Source organism: Cyprinodon tularosa, unplaced genomic scaffold (assembly GCF_016077235.1).
Source record: "Cyprinodon tularosa strain WSP-4 unplaced genomic scaffold, ASM1607723v1 ctg139, whole genome shotgun sequence".
Lineage (NCBI taxonomy): Eukaryota > Metazoa > Chordata > Actinopteri > Cyprinodontiformes > Cyprinodontidae > Cyprinodon > Cyprinodon tularosa.
The window spans coordinates 369,312-386,375 of NW_024038210.1; the positions used below are offsets into that span (position 1 = coordinate 369,312).

A 17,064-nucleotide genomic window follows, 5' to 3' on the forward strand; every position below is an offset into this window, starting at 1 on the left:
GAAGGAAAATGTAGATACATCACAAACTGAAATGTATAGTATTTCTATAAAGAGAACAGAAAATAAGAGAATTTGTTTGGGTCAGACACGTGTTTGACCACATGACACGGCTGCCATGTTTTTTGCCGGACTCTCATTTTTCTTTCCTGCTCCTTCTCTTCCTCCTCTCTGAGGGCTTCTTAATGACTAACCTGTCAGGATTAGCATCTCTTCCTATTTCACACTGTGGTTTCCAGCGCCCTGCTCATTCTCTAATGAACAGCCCAGCTCCAAGGAGAGGACAGATGAGGTGGTGAAGACACATGAAAAGCACAAAAGCCCACATCACAGCCCTGCTTCCCACTTCATAGCCTTCGCCCCCCCACGTTGAGCCGGAGCAGTTTTTTTTCCCCCACTTCTCGCACCCTTTTAGCCACCCCAGTCGTTCCCACACTCAAAAAAAGCAAACTGGGTGTCTGTTACCTTATCTTATGTCTAACATGTAGCTTCTACTATATAAAATCATGTTTTGTGGTTGAACAGTTTTAAATCATGTAGATTTAGCATAAAATGCAACAACTTAAAATTTACTTGAATAATTTATGTTAAAACAACCTAATTCTAATGGGTTAACATTGCAAATCAATAACACTCCAAAGCAGTAGGTGGCAGTAATGAGCACATTCCCCTCTCTTGAAGGCCACGGTCAAAGGTGAGTGAGTCCCCGACTCTGGCTGGCAGAAGGAGTAGACATTTTGAAAAGAAATTTCAAGTGTGGAAGAAGGTAAGTTTAATCTTTTATCATCCATCGAACAGAAAACAATACGGCAGCAGACATGTTATAGACAGTTAGTTATTGTCCTCTTTTGCATTTTGGATTATTTATTTGTTACTGGGCGTTTTATTAGAGTGCATTAATATATCACACTGTCGCCATGCTCATAGCTAACTAAGCTTACAAGCTAGCATCCTGAGGTCGACGGCATGGTTGACAACGCGTGCGGATTCATTTACAAAATGAGCTAAGAGCTGATGCAGGCATGGCTGGTGGGGGATAATTGCCTGCGTTTGGTGAATGTAGCTGCAGCTAAAAGGCTCCAGTCACATAGGCTACATTAATAATAATAGTGGTGATGAATTTCCCCCCAATCCGAATCTTGGCTTCACGTGGAGTCCGCAGAAAGCTCGGCACTTAACAGTCATTAGCTCTAAGTTTGGAAACTACCACGGCATCTCGGCACCTTGGCGGGGTTTCTATGTCAACTCCACGTAGCATTAGCTCATCCAGCTACTAACATCAACACAGTAGTTCTTCGCACTATGGAGCTTTCCACAGTCAGATTTTATTCACTTTGTTGACGAGGGAACAAATGTGTGCTACCATAAATGTACTGTTGTGCTGTAGCCCAGCTAGGAAAGCAAATCGTTACCATATTTCAAATGAAAAAGCATTTTCAGAAATGCTTTTTCATTTTAAGAATGTGGCTGCATTGTTTGACTCATAAATGAAATTAGTAATCAATCATCCTGTTTGCATTTTAAATTTCTTCTTTAATGCTTCTCATCATTTTACTTAATTAAAATAAAGAAAAATACATTTGAGATTTATTTTTTGAAAATGTACCCCAGAAAATACATACCAAAAATAAATTTGAAATGTAAATTTTGAAAATGAAAAAGTATTTTCAGAAATGCTTTTTCATTTTAGGAATGTGATTGCATTGTTTGCCTCATAAATTAAATTAGTAATTAATCATCCTATTTCCATCTTGAATAAATGCACAGCACTCATTAACTTTGATTGAAATATGTACAGTGTGATTTATATCAGCCAACAAAATGTGGGCTAGCCTTGGAAATAACTTGTAAGCTGATTTAGGATTTGGTGGTAGATGACAATTGTTAAACTAGTCGGTCATTTCAATGCTATGATAGTTAAATTTACTTTTGTGTACCCTTTCTGTTTAAGCTAACTGCTGAATTTAAGAGGATTACAACCATCAGTTTGCTGTCAAAGTTCTTCTCCCAGCTGGATGCTCATTCTTCAAACTTGATGAGGGTGTTTGGCAAGAAAGGCGGCGTTCAAGGAAGAAAGATAAGGAGCATCATGATACCCATCACCAAGGTATGATAATAGAATAAAATAAAAATTGTCAAACCTGTACCGATTCAATATTCTAAACTTAATGCTTGAAATTTAAAGCGGAAGTTTCAGAGGGATGGAGAGAAATAAAACTAGATGGAGAGGGGTGTAATGTACTTTTATGAAGAAGGATCTGATAAAATTTTAACCTTGGGCAGATGTGACAATGTCCACTGATGTTGCAATGGTAGGTTCTGTTTCCTGGGACCACATGCTTACATTTGACATATTTCTATGATAAAATGTCTTGCTGGTACATAAAACCAATGCACCCATGGATATTGTAAGTTCATATATCATAAAAATTGTCAATGATTTTTACATTTTGAAGAATGTATTATTTAAAGTTTTGTTTGTAAAATCTTCTACCAGTTGATTAAAATGTTTTATCTTTAATTTATTGTCCTACATACTCAGACTGACGCCATTGATGTCAAAAGAGAGTGAATCATCAAAGCCCTGTGTGTGTACCTGAATGAAGAGCCCGAGAACCTTGTGAAAGAATACATGGTATGTAATTTAGTGTGTTTAAAAATGGGACCAGTATAACATATTTTTACATGTATATCCTCTATTTCCCCCTTTTTTCTGTGAAGAACACAGATTGTGGGAGCAGTGAAGCTGCAGTGATGGAGACGACATTTGGAATATTTGTCATTCGCAAGGAAGGTGCAGAGCCAGGTGATGGACCGGAAGATGTAGGTATAGTTCTGGATGGGCTCGGAAACGTGCCACTTGCTGTGGTCATGTTGTTTGCGCTTGTATATGCGCTTAACCTCAGCTACCCGCCAGAGCTCAGATACACCTTTGAAGCTTTGCAGAAGATCATCGTGGAGCTTGATGGAAACATACTCTCAAAAAAAACTCAAACACTGAAAACTCTACTTGCGTGTTAGTCACCCTCAATAGAGTAAACTACAGGTTTGGAGTTACTCTAATGGGAAGGCATTTGAAGCCATTTGAGTAGTTACTGAACTGAAAGCTGTGTTTGTGTTTTAATACATCCTGTTGCTATTTTGGGTTTACAAAATAGAATGTTTTGAAATGTTTCTTTATGCAAAGGTAAGGTTTTAAAACAAATTGTTATTTTCTAAAGAAAACTATTTTGATATGGATGCATTATGCTGTATTTTGGTTGTTCTCAAATATTGGTCTTTGCACTCAGTTGACAGGACCACTTTCTGCGTATAACTTTGTAAAGGGCTTTGCTGAAAGCTCTAAATATAGACACCTAATGACAGGGGGCTCCAATTTCCTAACTCAGGAGTTACAACTTTTGTTTGTCTATCTGTTGTAGTTTTTTTACAGACATGATGTTGGACACTGTTTCAGGCTGTATTGTTTGTTGTATTTTCACAACGTAGTCATTTTTAAAGTAAAGTGATTTCAACAAATCCAATTTAGTTCATGTTTTTCTTTTCCAAACTTGACACCAGCTGGGGGTATATAGGCTGACATGTACATTTTAAATAGCTGAATATGTATACGTTAAAAATGATTTATTTTGTGAATAATTACTTATGTTCATTTTCATAAAGTTAATCTCTTACCTAACTTTGTTTTGTGGGCTCAGCACAATAAATTCATGTACTGTACTATTTTGAAAAGTAGTTGTAACTACCCTATTAAATTATGTACCTAATAATCCTATCATACAAGTTTAAATGGCTTAAGAAAATTATGTTAGTATGTTACATTTACCTATATTTATCTAGTTGGACTGACCCCTGGTAATTAAGTAATAGTAATGCAAATACAACACGTTGACCCAACATATTTACCCTTTGTTCACTTAACAAAATTGCTTCTCGCTAAATTAATGCATTTTATTTAGGTGGAAATTATTTCCATAATTTTATTACGTTCTGGGAACAAGCTTTTTTTTTGAGTGCAGCTTCCGATGTGGAGGACAACTTAATTAATCACTGTACAGCTCTAATGAATTGACCAGCCGGGATATATTGATCCTAGGGGTATCAACGGCATGGCTTTGTGAAGTCTAATACCCTCGTCTGACATGTTGAGGAAAGAAGTGGGAAAGTGTATCACACTAAAACCTTTTCTTCACCTGAAGAGGGGGGGTCAGCTTAGAAGACATTGACTGGAGCCACTTCAGCAAAGATGTGCATTAGGTAGAAAGCAAATCCTCATCCCCCACACATCCTCCCCTCTCCTGCAGCTTGTGTTACATGTGTCACATTTATAGAAATAACATTCCTTTCATCAAGGGAATTAGTGTTATATTTCAGGTTGTCTTAAATCACAGAGGGAGCTTACAGCTGACTAAAGCGTTGTCACGCCACCGCCGCACAGGAGGCGGGGGGGATTTGGCAGTCCTCCCTGAGCCTGGATCACTCAGATCTTTTTTCTGGGCTGAGGTTAGATGTGGCGTTGATCTGAAAGGCTAATGTGATGCTGGATTATGGCTGTGAAATTGCAGTTCTGTAGGCCTCTCATTTAGCGTTATGAGCTGGACAACGCTGTTCTAACTTCTAAGAAAATCAGTGATGTAGATATGAGCTGAATGGCAGAAAACAGTTTGGCCAATGATGAATGGATGCAAGAATGAATGAATGTTTGTGTGTGTAACATTTTCCTTTGCAAAAAGGAGAAATAAAGGGACAGAAAAAAGTAGAGAGTAGAGAGAGGTCATTACTTCTCTCCTTCTAACTTAACTCATTACTTCTTTCTTACACTATGGACATGGGGGAGGCGGCTATGATTTTTAAATCTTAGTAAAAGCTATTGTTTTAAGCTGATTTCACGTCTTTATTCAAACAGGAGGCTTATTTTTTACTCAATAAAGCCACATTAGCGTACATACAATCAGGCTTCAACAATGTTAATCAGCGTGTTGAGACTGACGCAGAAAGCTGTAATAACCTGCTGCTGCATTTAGGGTCAGCTGTCGCTCTCGTCACCTGCTGATTAACATTCCTGAGCCGACTGCCTTCACACTGAGAAATGTGTCTTTTTTTACACAGATTTTCTTTGCTAATAAGGAATTCATTCTTATTCTGATTGGTTTGTGCAGCACTTATAAAGTGATTTGAAGTTAAAGGAACATTCAAAGACACAAAGGGATTCAAACAAGCATCTAATCCAAATATTTAAAAAAAAGTGAAGTAACAATATTTAGTGGTATTTTTAAAGCAATTAGTTTATTTCAGTGCAGCGGAATATTGTTGATGTGAAAGAGAGCTAAATGTGGTAACTGTCCCAGTCTTAAATGTCACCTGTTTCTGCTCCCTTTCAAAGTCCTAATGGATGAGTGAAGGAGAAGTGGATGCCACGCTCAAATTAAGGTTGAGGATCGGCCAATGTGTTCAAAGAAAGAAAGCCTATAAGATTCTCCCACTGGGATTTCTGGGGATCAAAGACTTTTCCTTTCCTCAAACTACTCACAGCATCTTTAAAGAAATTCAAAATGAATGTTTAACTGTGTCAAACCTTGGCAGTGACGGATCCTCGCCACAGCTCTTTCCTCTGAAGCTCATTGATCCTGCGGTGTTCATAGACAGATTACATTTAGTGCTTTTACTACAGAGGTCATGATTGTCTAAATACCTGGCAGAAAACAACATGAAAGGATAATTTAGACTCTTTAAGGCTTTAATCAGTTATTTTTTATTCACAGACTCATTCATTTTAAAATAATTTTTCAACTATTTAAAAAGGTGCCCACGCTGTTGTTTCTCATTTCTTCTATTCACATTTTTAAGCAAGCTGATTACAAACACCTTCTCTGGTCTAATGACTTGACCAAATGTTGAATCAAATCATTTCAGTCGTGCAGACAGATTAAAATTCAGCAACATACATTTGAATATAATTGTGGTTCAGATATATTAGAAGTTTAGTTCATTAAAATGACATTTGGAAAGTTCTTAAACTAATTCTTTTGTAGTTGTTTTTTTCCAGCAAAACCTACTATTCAAGCATGAGGTGTGTGTGGAAAGGAAAGTCTTCCTTTTAACCAGAGGAAACTGCCAGCAGAACCTGCTGGGTGTGATAAACCGGCTGCTCAGGCCTGTTAATTATTTTCTATGTTTAATAGATATCTGTGAAGTCAAACTGATGTTTATATCAGTTAGATTTCCATCCATCCATTTTCTTCCGCTTTATCCGGGTCGCGGAGGCAGCAGTCTAAGCAGAGATTCCCAGACTTCTCGATCCACGCACACCTCCTCCAGCTGCTCTTGGGGGGACCCCGAGGAGGCACAAGGCCAACTCATAGACATAGTCCGTCCAGTGTGTCCTGGGCGTTCCACGAGGCCTCCTCCCAATGGGACATGCCTGGAACACCTCCTGAGGGAGGCGACCAAGAAACATCAGGACCTCAGCTGGCTCAAAAGGTACGCCCAGCCACACTGGCAAGGAAACTGATTTTGGTCGCTTGTAAAAGTGATCTTGCCCTTTCGGTCATTACCCAGATCTCATCACCATAGGTGAGGGTGGGAACGTAGATTGATTGGTAAATCGAGAGCTTTGCCTCCTAACTCAGCTTCCTCTACCCCATGACAGTCTGATACAACGACTGCATCACCACCGACGGCACACCAATCCCTCTATCTCACGCTCCATCCCTCCCCCACTGGTGAAAAGGGCTCAGTTAGATTTTAAGAATAAAAATAACACAAAAAAGACAACACTAATAAGGGTTTTTCCCCTTTATGCATCAGTTCAATAATACAGTAATAACAAAGTCTGACCCTTTTTTTACAAAGTTAGCAAGTTCTTATCAAATCTTTATTAAATTGATCACTGTAAGATCAAGGCTGGTTTAGCTTTTGCAAAGGCTGTTTTATTTCTTTGCACAATTGATGTCAGTTCTTTCACAGGTTTATTCACCCGTCCGCTTCAGGCACAGCAAGTCCAATCTTCTCTGTAAATTAAATGTTAAAAGGGCTACATGGAGAGAAACGTTGCCGTTCAACTTGTAATTGAGAGACTAATTCAATGTTATGTTGCAAAATAAGCAGGTAATGAAAGTAACAGTTACTGGAGACTTTCTGCTTTAATCTCTGTTGCTGCAGAATCTCAGGTCAAACACTGAAGAAGTTGGGTTGGAGAAATGGTGCTTTCTAAGTAAGAGTTAGAAATTATCCCCAATTGCCAAAGGGAAGGAGGTTAGAGAGGTTTCCTTCAGAGATGCATGATTGTTAAAGAGAAATTTTCTAAACCAAATTGTATTGCCTCTCTTTGATGAAGATGAGATGTAGCTGCTTCAGACCGACAGTCTGAAGGAAGGTCTTTGAACATAACTCTCAGTAAGTGAGCCACCAAATTTAATTTGCTTGTTAACGTTGCATTTTGTGAGTGAATCTTTGCTTTTATATTAAGTCTATTTTTCGACCCTTTTCCTCGAGGTCTATTGCTCTGCATATTTAAGATATCCTCCTGCTTCAAATGATGGATGAATAATAGGCATTTGCTGAACTAAAATGATCAGAATTAGGGGCATTCAAGTGGAGTAACACTGAAAAATGAAGGACAGTGTACCCAAAGGATAAGAATAAAAAAAACACTATTCTAAAGTCTTTTTTTTTTTTTTTTCTGCCACTGGCGATGCCAACAGATCTAGAGTCTCTGGGAGACTCTCTCACTACAGAGCTCTCAAACAATAGAGTCAGTTAGCGAAGTTTCCTCGCCATAAAAACATCCCTCTCACTCTTTGGCAACTCTCCGCATCCCTTCCCAGACACCACCGCTCCCTCCTGCCTCTGTTTCAGCAGCACAAGCTACATATCTACACTCATACACAACAACATGCTCTTTGAGTGAGCACAATAGTGCAGCAACCCCCCCTCCCCATCCTCCCATGCCTCTCTCATGCCTGTGCACTGGGTGAGATTATGCGCAAAGGCTGTATGCTGTGCCCCCCACCACCACTGCTGCAGGGCTGCGCCATGTGCTGCTGGCCCATGTCTGACTGTATTAAACATAAGCTGCTTTACTTGATAAGGCTCTATCCAGCTTTAATTACCACAAATTCACCAAGGCCACGGACAGCACTCCTCACTCCCGCCACTTTGCAGAACAAGCAGGGTGAAAGCCGCTCAGCCACACTTCTGAGAATAAAAGAAGAAGGACAGCGAGGCATGTTGCAGATGCCAGGATAGAAACAATTCTGTTGCTAAATAAAAGGCATGAAGATCACATTTACTAAACTTGGCAGAGGTGTTAATATCAGGGAGCTTGGTGAAAGTAGACTTTTTTTTAAAGAGAATTTCTACTTTGTTATTTGATCTTTGCAGCAGTTGGATGATGTTTGTTAGCCAGATGATATTAATCACTGTTGAGTTTTGGTCCTCATATCTGTGGGCAGGATGACAGAAACATTTAGCACCAGTCTATACATGTTACCTTCTGTAGAAAACATAAAGATAAATATCAAAAATACAAAAGCAAACTGTATGGCAGCTTTCACATAGACAAGGTGGTCTAACCTGCCAAGAAAATGTGTACATTTGGTTTATCATTAAATCATAGAGGAGGGACAAGCTGCAAGGGTGCACTTAACCTAGTTGTTATTGCTTGGCAGCTGAATGAACAAAAGTCTTTGAATTGAACCGTAGTTATTCTGCTTCCTTTCTTTGCCCCCTCATTACCAGTAAAATACATGTTATTTTAACATAACTGAACACTGCTTTTAGGCTGTAGCCTTAAATTAATCATTACTCGTAGCAACCACCACTACTAAGCTTGGCTATAATATCAAGGTGTGTGTTCTCCCTCCTCTCAGCTGAAACCTGTGAGGAAGCAGAGTAAGATTTCGCCTCTGATTTTCAAAGCCATTTCTTATTATTTTCCTACTATAAATCTTAGACGTCATTTTTAAGGATAACAAGCAAATATAACTACATGTTCAAATGTCTAACCCTTTGTTGGTTAGAAGGTCCAACCGACATTAAACTCTAGCACTAAATCGATGATTTTAGTATTAGTACGATTGGTTGTTAATAGCAAATACATTTTCTTATGATGTATTCAAGTAGCTTTAGGTTTAAAAAGTTAACTGTAAATTAGCTACATGCATCTTTTTATGAGTGAGTGCACTACCTGGTGGAGCAGTAGGGAAGCTCCAGGGTGAGAACCAATTCAGAGCAGAAATTGTATCTTCGTTTGTGTTAGATCAGCCGCCATGTTCTGGGACTGGCATATGGGAACCCTGGGACACGTTTTGTTATCAGTTATCCACCCACTTCATGCCCATAAAATCAAAGTTAGGCTGGTGAAAAATATTATACAATATTTTAAATAAGGGCATCAATTACTAAAAAAATGCAGCCCTTAATCTAAATAGGATAGGAAAATAGAATAAAATAGACTTTTAGTAAATCAGCAGCACCCAACTTGTTTTTTTTTTTACTTTTGGTCTTACACTGTGTGCAGAATTATTAGGCAAGTTGTATTTTTGAGGATTATTTTTATTATTGGGCCACAATTGTGTTCTGTTGTGTTAACACAAAAGACTCCTTGATATCAAAGTTTAAAGCTACAGTGTGTAATAATTACAGGGATATACAGTCAGAAATGTAATATATTATACATATAACTATGTTATTTTATCATCATCTACGAGCTCAGCCTCTTAACCTTAATATTTGCGTGGCCTTAGAATTCGTTATTTATAATTACATAGGAGCGGGTCTCGCAGCCATGGAGGCAGACATCTTTGCGCTACGGCAGCGCAGAGCCAACAAACTAGCGATTGCGAGATCGCCAAAATGTCACAACGATGTAGAAAAAATAACGGGTATATTTATTATCTTAAGTCTACATGAAATCTATACCCTACACAGACTAATGAAATACTATCTGTAAAATTATCTATGTAAACAAACCTCATCACTTGAGAAGGTAGGTGGAAGACATTTTGTCACGTAACGCTCGCAGTACTGTTGGGGGGGAGAAGCGGTGGGGGGGAGATGTTCATGTTGCTGCGGTCTGCAGTCTGACCGCTACATGTCACTACAAGTTACACACTGTAGCTTTAATATTTTTGGAAGTTGATGTGTTTTTTTTTTTTTTTTTTTTTTTTGGCCATTGTATGAGGATGTCTGTGTGTCCAGGTAAATATTACTCTGCAGAATTATTAGGCAATTTACTAAAAAATAAATATACACCCATCTCACTTATTTATTTTTAACAGGTAAACGAATATAACAACTCAAAATTCAGTAATGTTCATTTGCAACATTAAAAAAAAATAAAATAAAAATAAACTAATCAGTGACCAATATAGCCACCTTTCTTCACCATAACTCTCAAAAGCCTTCCATCCATAGATTCTGACAGTGTCTTGATCTGTTTGCGATCCACATTGCGTGCAGCAGCCACCACAGCCTCCCAGACACTGTTCAGAGAGGTGGACTGTTTTCCCTCCCTGTAGATTTCACACTTCATGAAGGACCACAGGTTCTCCATGGGGTTCAGATCAGGTGGACAAGGGTGCTATGTCATTATTTTTTCTCCTTTTAGACTTTTTCTGGCCAGCCACGCTGCGGTGTATTTTGATGCGTTTGATGGAGCGTTGTCCTGCATGAATATCATGTTTTTTCTTGAATGATGGTGACTTCTTCTTGTACCACTGTTTGAAGAAGGTGTCTTCCAGAAACTGACAGTAGGTCTGGGAGTTGATCTTGACTCCATCATCAACCCGAAAAGGTCCCACAAGCTCATCTTTGATGATACCAGCCCAAACCAGTTCCCCACCTCCACCTTTCTGGCGTCTGAGTCGATAAGGAACTTGCTGCCCTTTACTAATCCAGCCTGGTGCCCATCCATCTGGCCCATCTAGACTCACTCTCATTTCATTAGACCAAAACACCTTGGAGAAATCAGTCTTTAGATATTTCTTGGCCCAATCTTGACGTTCTGTCTTGTGCGTTTTGTTTAAAGGTGGCCTTTTTTTGGCTTTCCTTACCTTGTCCAGGTCCCTGAGTATTCAGCACCTTATACTTCTTTGCACTCCAGACATGTTGCAGCTCTGAAATATGGCACAACTGGTGGCTAATGGCTTCCTGGCAGCTTTTACGCCTGATCTTTCTCAATTCATTGTCATGAACCGAGGACAGATGGACCCAGTATTCAAGGACAGACAGTCAGTAGGAAAGTTCAAACGTTTATTAAATAAAACAAAACAAAAGCGGAGCCGTGGCTCACGGACACTGCAGGTGGGGGGGTGGGGCACCGCCCAATCTCAGACATTCTGTAGTGGAAAAAACACAGGTAAGTGACCACGATCATCTGACAGAAGATTATCTGAGTTGGTCACTTACCTGGTTTAACAGTCCAGACCAAGAATGTCCCCTAATGCTGCAGTCCCAGAGGTCATGCTGGAAGACGATCCTGGTCAGGGATCCAGAACAGACAGGAACAGACAGAACAGGCAGGATCCAGATCAGGCAGGAACAGAAACAGGTGGCAGGATCCAGACTTCCAGGCAATAACAGAGCTCCCAGGAGGGTTCAGAGTCTGACTGGGACCAGAAGCATGACCAGGTGGTCACGCACGGGAGCAGACGGGATCAGGTGCAGACAGGCAGGCTCAGTGGAAGAGGGTAGCTGAGACAGGACGTGGAACCAGAACTTGAAGCAGGACTTTAAACTGGTCTCCACCCTGGAGCCAGGCTTACTTTGATAAAAACTGAACCTCCCCCCATAATGAGCCAAAAACCCAGAGGACTCCGCAGGGGAGGAACAGTGGACGATCAGGAGACGAGACAAACACAAAAACCCTCTTTCCACTGGCTGCTAGGATCCAGGACATTACCCAAGACAAAAAACTAAACAGACAGACTAACAGAAAGACAAGTAATGATCTGGCACTGCATGCTCAGGCTGAACTGAATATAAACCAGAGGAAAAAGGTGAGAGGAATAAATTATGATTGAGGCAGGGAGGGAAAACGGTAGGTGAGAGGAATTACTAATTAGGGAGGAGCAAACAGGCCAGATCATGACATTCATGGGGAGTTATTTTGCATCTTCTTTTTTTAACACGCGTCTTGTGCCCCTGTTTGCTATTTGCCATGAACTGCTTGATTGTGTGATGATCCCGCTTCAAAAGCTTGGCAATTTCCAAACTGCTGCATCCCACTGAAAGACATCTGACAATTTTTGACTTTTCAGAGTCTGTCAAATCTCTTTTCTGACCCATTTTGCCAAAGGAAAGGAAGTTGCCTAATAATTCAGCACACCTTATATAGGGTGTTGATGTCATTAGGCCACACCCCTTCTCATTAGAGATGCACACCACCTGATTTACTTAATTGGTAGTTCATTTTCAAGCCTATACAGCTTGGAGTAGGATAACATGTATGAAAAGGATGATGTGGTTGAAATACTCATAAGCCTAATAATTCTGCACACACTGTAGACGGTGGCATCTTTTGGTGGCATCTTTGGGGCTTGTGTAGGTTATGTAAAAACGCTAAAATAAAAGAAATAAGGAGAAAGAGAAGAAAATGTTATCTTTATAAAAAAAAAAAAAAGTGGTCATGGTACAGGATACTCTACACCCTTTATTTACAGTAATAATGTCTCTTTTTGAGGATGGGAGATGGAAATAATAATGTGTACAAATGCTGCACGTGATTCCAGGAAGAAAATGTCTGTTCACATCTTGAACAAACTGCGAAAAGCTCACATAAAATAAAAATTGTGTAACATATGTCCAGTGAATATTACAGTCTTTGAAATGACCAGTTTTTTTTCTTTATGGTGAAATATTCTTATATTAAGGGTTAAAGTTTTTAAAGTTATATGCTTGATTTAAAAAAGAGATCTTGTGTCTGTGATGATTCACATTCTAACATGGGTATTACATTTATGCATGAGTTTTAGACTATTCAAAATTATTCTGTACTTGAATACTTGCTTCTATTTGGTGGTGAGGTTTTATTGCCTCACAGAAGGTCTTCAGAGTGAACATAAAACAGGTTTTACTTTAAATTAGTTTAATTTAAAGCAGATGGTTGAAAGAAAACGTGAAGACTCTTTGGAGAGATCTGCCCCTGGTGCATTATCTGAATCAGACACATATTTAGCTGAAGAATATAGTTTTAAGTTGAATAAAGTGTCACTTCAATCCCTGTCATTCTTGACACTCTGCAGTTTCGGCACAACTTGACCGCTCTCTTCAGTCAGTGCAGCTCTAAGAGGCGTCTGCTTTTCAGGGCTGTTGCCTTAATTCGGCATCATGCAGAGGGCTGCAGGGCCATGAGAGCATTTGTGCTGTTTGATGTAACAGGCTGACCTAATTACCCACTAACAAGTTACACTAAAACACAGCTGAGTATCAGCATCTTGTCTGGCTCCATCCGTTCAGTTCATGTGGGTCTGAGGATGAGCAGCCAGAATATGCAGCAAGTTTATCTTGAAAGGAAAAAAACAGTTGGACCACAGACTGAAACTAGTGATACTGTACCTCAACAAATAGAGGCAAACTACCGATGCTTACTAGGGGTGTAAATCACATCCATCATTCAGTATTGATTCAGTATCGATTTCCTGACCCAACGATTCGATTGTTTTCGATACTCAAGAATACACCACGATTCGATTCGATTCGATTAATCGATTATTCGGTTAATTTTTTGTTTTGTTTTTTTTTTACACCTTACAGGCAAAAACAAAGTTTCAAGTTTGAAATAAATCAATGAAAGCTGTAATACTGTTATGCATTTTTTTTTTTTTTAGAAACAACAGCAAATAACAGAAGTAGAAAAGTTGCATAAAAAAATACTGCAAAAATACTGCAGAAAATCAGTGCAATGAGTGCAATTCAATACCTCGGCTCCAGAAGTCCCCTCCCCCTTGAGAGATGCTCCTCTGCACCTCTCCCAAATTGTAGCTGACCGCAAACAGTGCCGAAGACAGGAGGCCGGCTTGTTTTGTTTTTATGACCGAAATTGCAGAAAACGACTCGTGAAGTTTGACCTGCTAGAAGAGCGAGGTGCGCGAGACGCTGGGACCCTTTTTCCACCTGGATCTCCACTTTTTTTGGCCCTCATGTCCCTCCGTCGTCTGACTAAACTCGCCCCCACGTCCTCGCCGCCTCGGCCGTATCTAGTCCCACAGCGTATAGCACAGACCACGCTTCAATATTGAGCATCATTTAAAAATGTCTGTGTCAAGCTCACTGCAACACACTGCTGCAGGAGTATAACCAGGAAGCGAGGTAGGAGGGCAAAATAGGTTTAGCGCCACTGCAGCACGGGAGGGAGAATTACGCCCAGGGGCAAATGGATAAAAATAGGCCGTAGGAAAAAAAAAAACATGAATCGATTCTCTTGCGGATGTGTCGATGCATCGGATCGTTGGCTGTTGGATCGATGCATCGATACAAAACGATTATTATTTACACCCCTAATGCTTACATAAAAAATAATACTGTCGACTACTTTTAAACAATTTGGAAAAACACATATGGTAATGTCATGACTTTACAAGCTTCTGATGTGTAATTCAAAACATTTAGGTTAACTTAAGACACAAATGTATATTTATTTTAAGGCAGCACCTCAAATCTGCTTCTTTCCGGCATTAAATAATAAAGATATAATTCAACTTAAACATTTGATTTCTTAACTGGCTCCTATTGTTGTCAAGGATCAACAATTATATTATTGAAATCGTCGAGACAAATTAAACAAAGCAATAAATAAGATTATGATATATACAGTATTTATCTATTTAAAAATATAAGAAAAAAACAACATCTAAGAAATAGACTAAAGCTAATACTTTGGGTTTTGATGCTAAAAGGTGATTTAACCTGATTTAACAATTAAAACTGGATTGGAATGCAGTACTGTTCAGTAAATAGACTGTCCCAGAGATTAACATAAATCCATGCAAAATTGGTTTAAACTGCAGAAAATGTAAAAAAAATTAAATACATTTTCATGCATACCATTTTAAATCTAAAGCCTGATAAAATCCAAGCCATATTGGCTCTTTTGCTGTGAAACGACAATTAAAAAAGTATACCGACTTTACCGACTCTTGTTCTACTGTAATGCACAGATTTGTACCGTCAATTATCACTCTTAGTTTGAGAATTTACTATATGTTTTGCTTCATTATCTGTCAGTGTATTAGCCATAGCACTGAAAAATTAAACATGTTTTCACTGGAAGATCCCAGAACATAAATATTGCATAACAAGCAGGTTAACATTTCTGACTTCCTTAGACATTTTTTTCCTAAAGCTTACCTTTACTCACTATGCCTCAGATCGCGGATTTAGAAGATTCCCCCCCAATAAATCTGCTTGTCATCAGCTTCTTTCTTCTCCATCTGTGGCATTTTCGTCTAAATGTTTTAAGTGACTGCGGCTTTACTGTGACCGTGTGAGCAAATCTACTCAGTGGTGTGAGGATGCGAATGTGCAACACACACAGACACCCAGGTTTGTGGAGCATGAAGCCCAGAACAGACAAGCTTATCCTGCATTTTTCCTGATTCCTGATCTATTTGGCAGCTTGCCTGCACAGTCTGAGCAGGTGTGGACAAACCTGGACTTTTATTTCAGTAGTTTCCAGGTCCAGATAAGTCTAGAAAAGCAGGATGGTAAATATTTATTTTTTTAGACTCTATTCTCTATCCCAGCTTCTAAAATTTAAGGTATTCTTTTCTTTTATTATTCTTTGAGTGCTTCTTATTTTTCTTGGTCGATTTGTTTTTTCCTTTATCCATCATTCCTTCTCTTTCTTTGTCCTGTCCATCCCCTCGTCCTCTTTTTTTCCTAATAGACTTTTCTTTTAATTTCTTCCCTCTTTCCTTCCATCTTTACATCTTTCCTTTCTTTCTAATAATCTACCTCTTTCCCTTTAAAGAGGCCCTGTTTCCTCCTTTCTCTCTTTTCTTCCTGGCACCCATGTCTGTTCTTTCCTGTAGTTTCTTCTGTCTCTTTTTCCGTCCCTTCTTTATTGTGTCCTGTTTTGCCTCTATTACAGTCTTTCTTTGTTTTTCCCTCCTTGTTGCCTTCCTCATGTCCTCCTTGTTTTTTCATTGTACTTTCTTCCTTGTATCATTCTTTTCTTGTCTTGTTCTCTTCTTTCCTTAACCGCTGTTCTATTATTTCTTTCTTTCCTGTTCTTTTTTTGCTCCACATATTTGTCTTAATTCTTTCCGGCCTTCCTTTCTTTCCTCCCTTCCCATCAGTTCTTTCCTTTATCTCTCCATCTTTATATTTTTTCCTTATTGCCCTTCCTTTTCCTCTCTCCATCTCTGGGGATCTTTTTTATAAGTGAATTATGTATGCTATAAAGAAGACTTTAAATACTATTTAATAGTACCGAAAGAATGTAAAGATTATATATATATATTCATACAGATAAAGTGCTAGAAAAAAGTCCAGAATATTTCCAGATAAGCATGTAGGAATTGTGCTTTTGGGATTGTTATGACCCTCTCTCTTCTTTAACTCTTCGCTGCACCTCCCAGTCAGATTGCTATTTATATTTTTTTTCCCAGCAGACTCCCCCAATACCTATTCATTCCCTAGTGGAGTTTTGCTCTTGATAAACTGCCACCTCACAATTGTCTGCATCCTGCCTTCCAAAGCCTCATCCTCATCACCTTCAAAGGATAAAGAAATTCGATATGAATTGCTGTCATTATACCAAGGGCATTGTCAGAGGGAACAGGGTGGATGTAGAGAGATAAATAGCCAAGAAAGAGGAAAAAAATGAGATATGCGAGGTGGAAAGGATAAAATCTATATTAAGTCTCTCTAACGTGCCAGTGATAACCACCAAGGCCAAGCTCTGCTTTTAGAAACCGTCAGAACGAGGGAGCAACTAAAGCTTGAGAGCCTCTCAGCCAGCCCTCACCACTCGCCAACTCGTCAATACAGAACAACCGCAGCCTTTAACAGAATACAATAAAAAAAGACACACACATAAACACACACGCCCTGCAGCAATGGGTA

At 39.2% G+C, this 17,064-nt stretch overlaps 1 long non-coding RNA gene across 1 annotated transcript; it reads left to right on the plus strand.

The window, feature by feature from the left end:
• The first annotated feature begins 676 nt into the window (after window positions 1–676).
• On the plus strand, window positions 677–3,106 carry LOC119778803. The gene is made up of 4 exons (XR_005280131.1): window positions 677–763; window positions 1,949–2,104; window positions 2,540–2,632; window positions 2,719–3,106. It is a non-coding gene; the product is annotated as an uncharacterized LOC119778803 (long non-coding RNA).
• The last annotated feature ends 13,958 nt before the right edge of the window (window positions 3,107–17,064 follow it).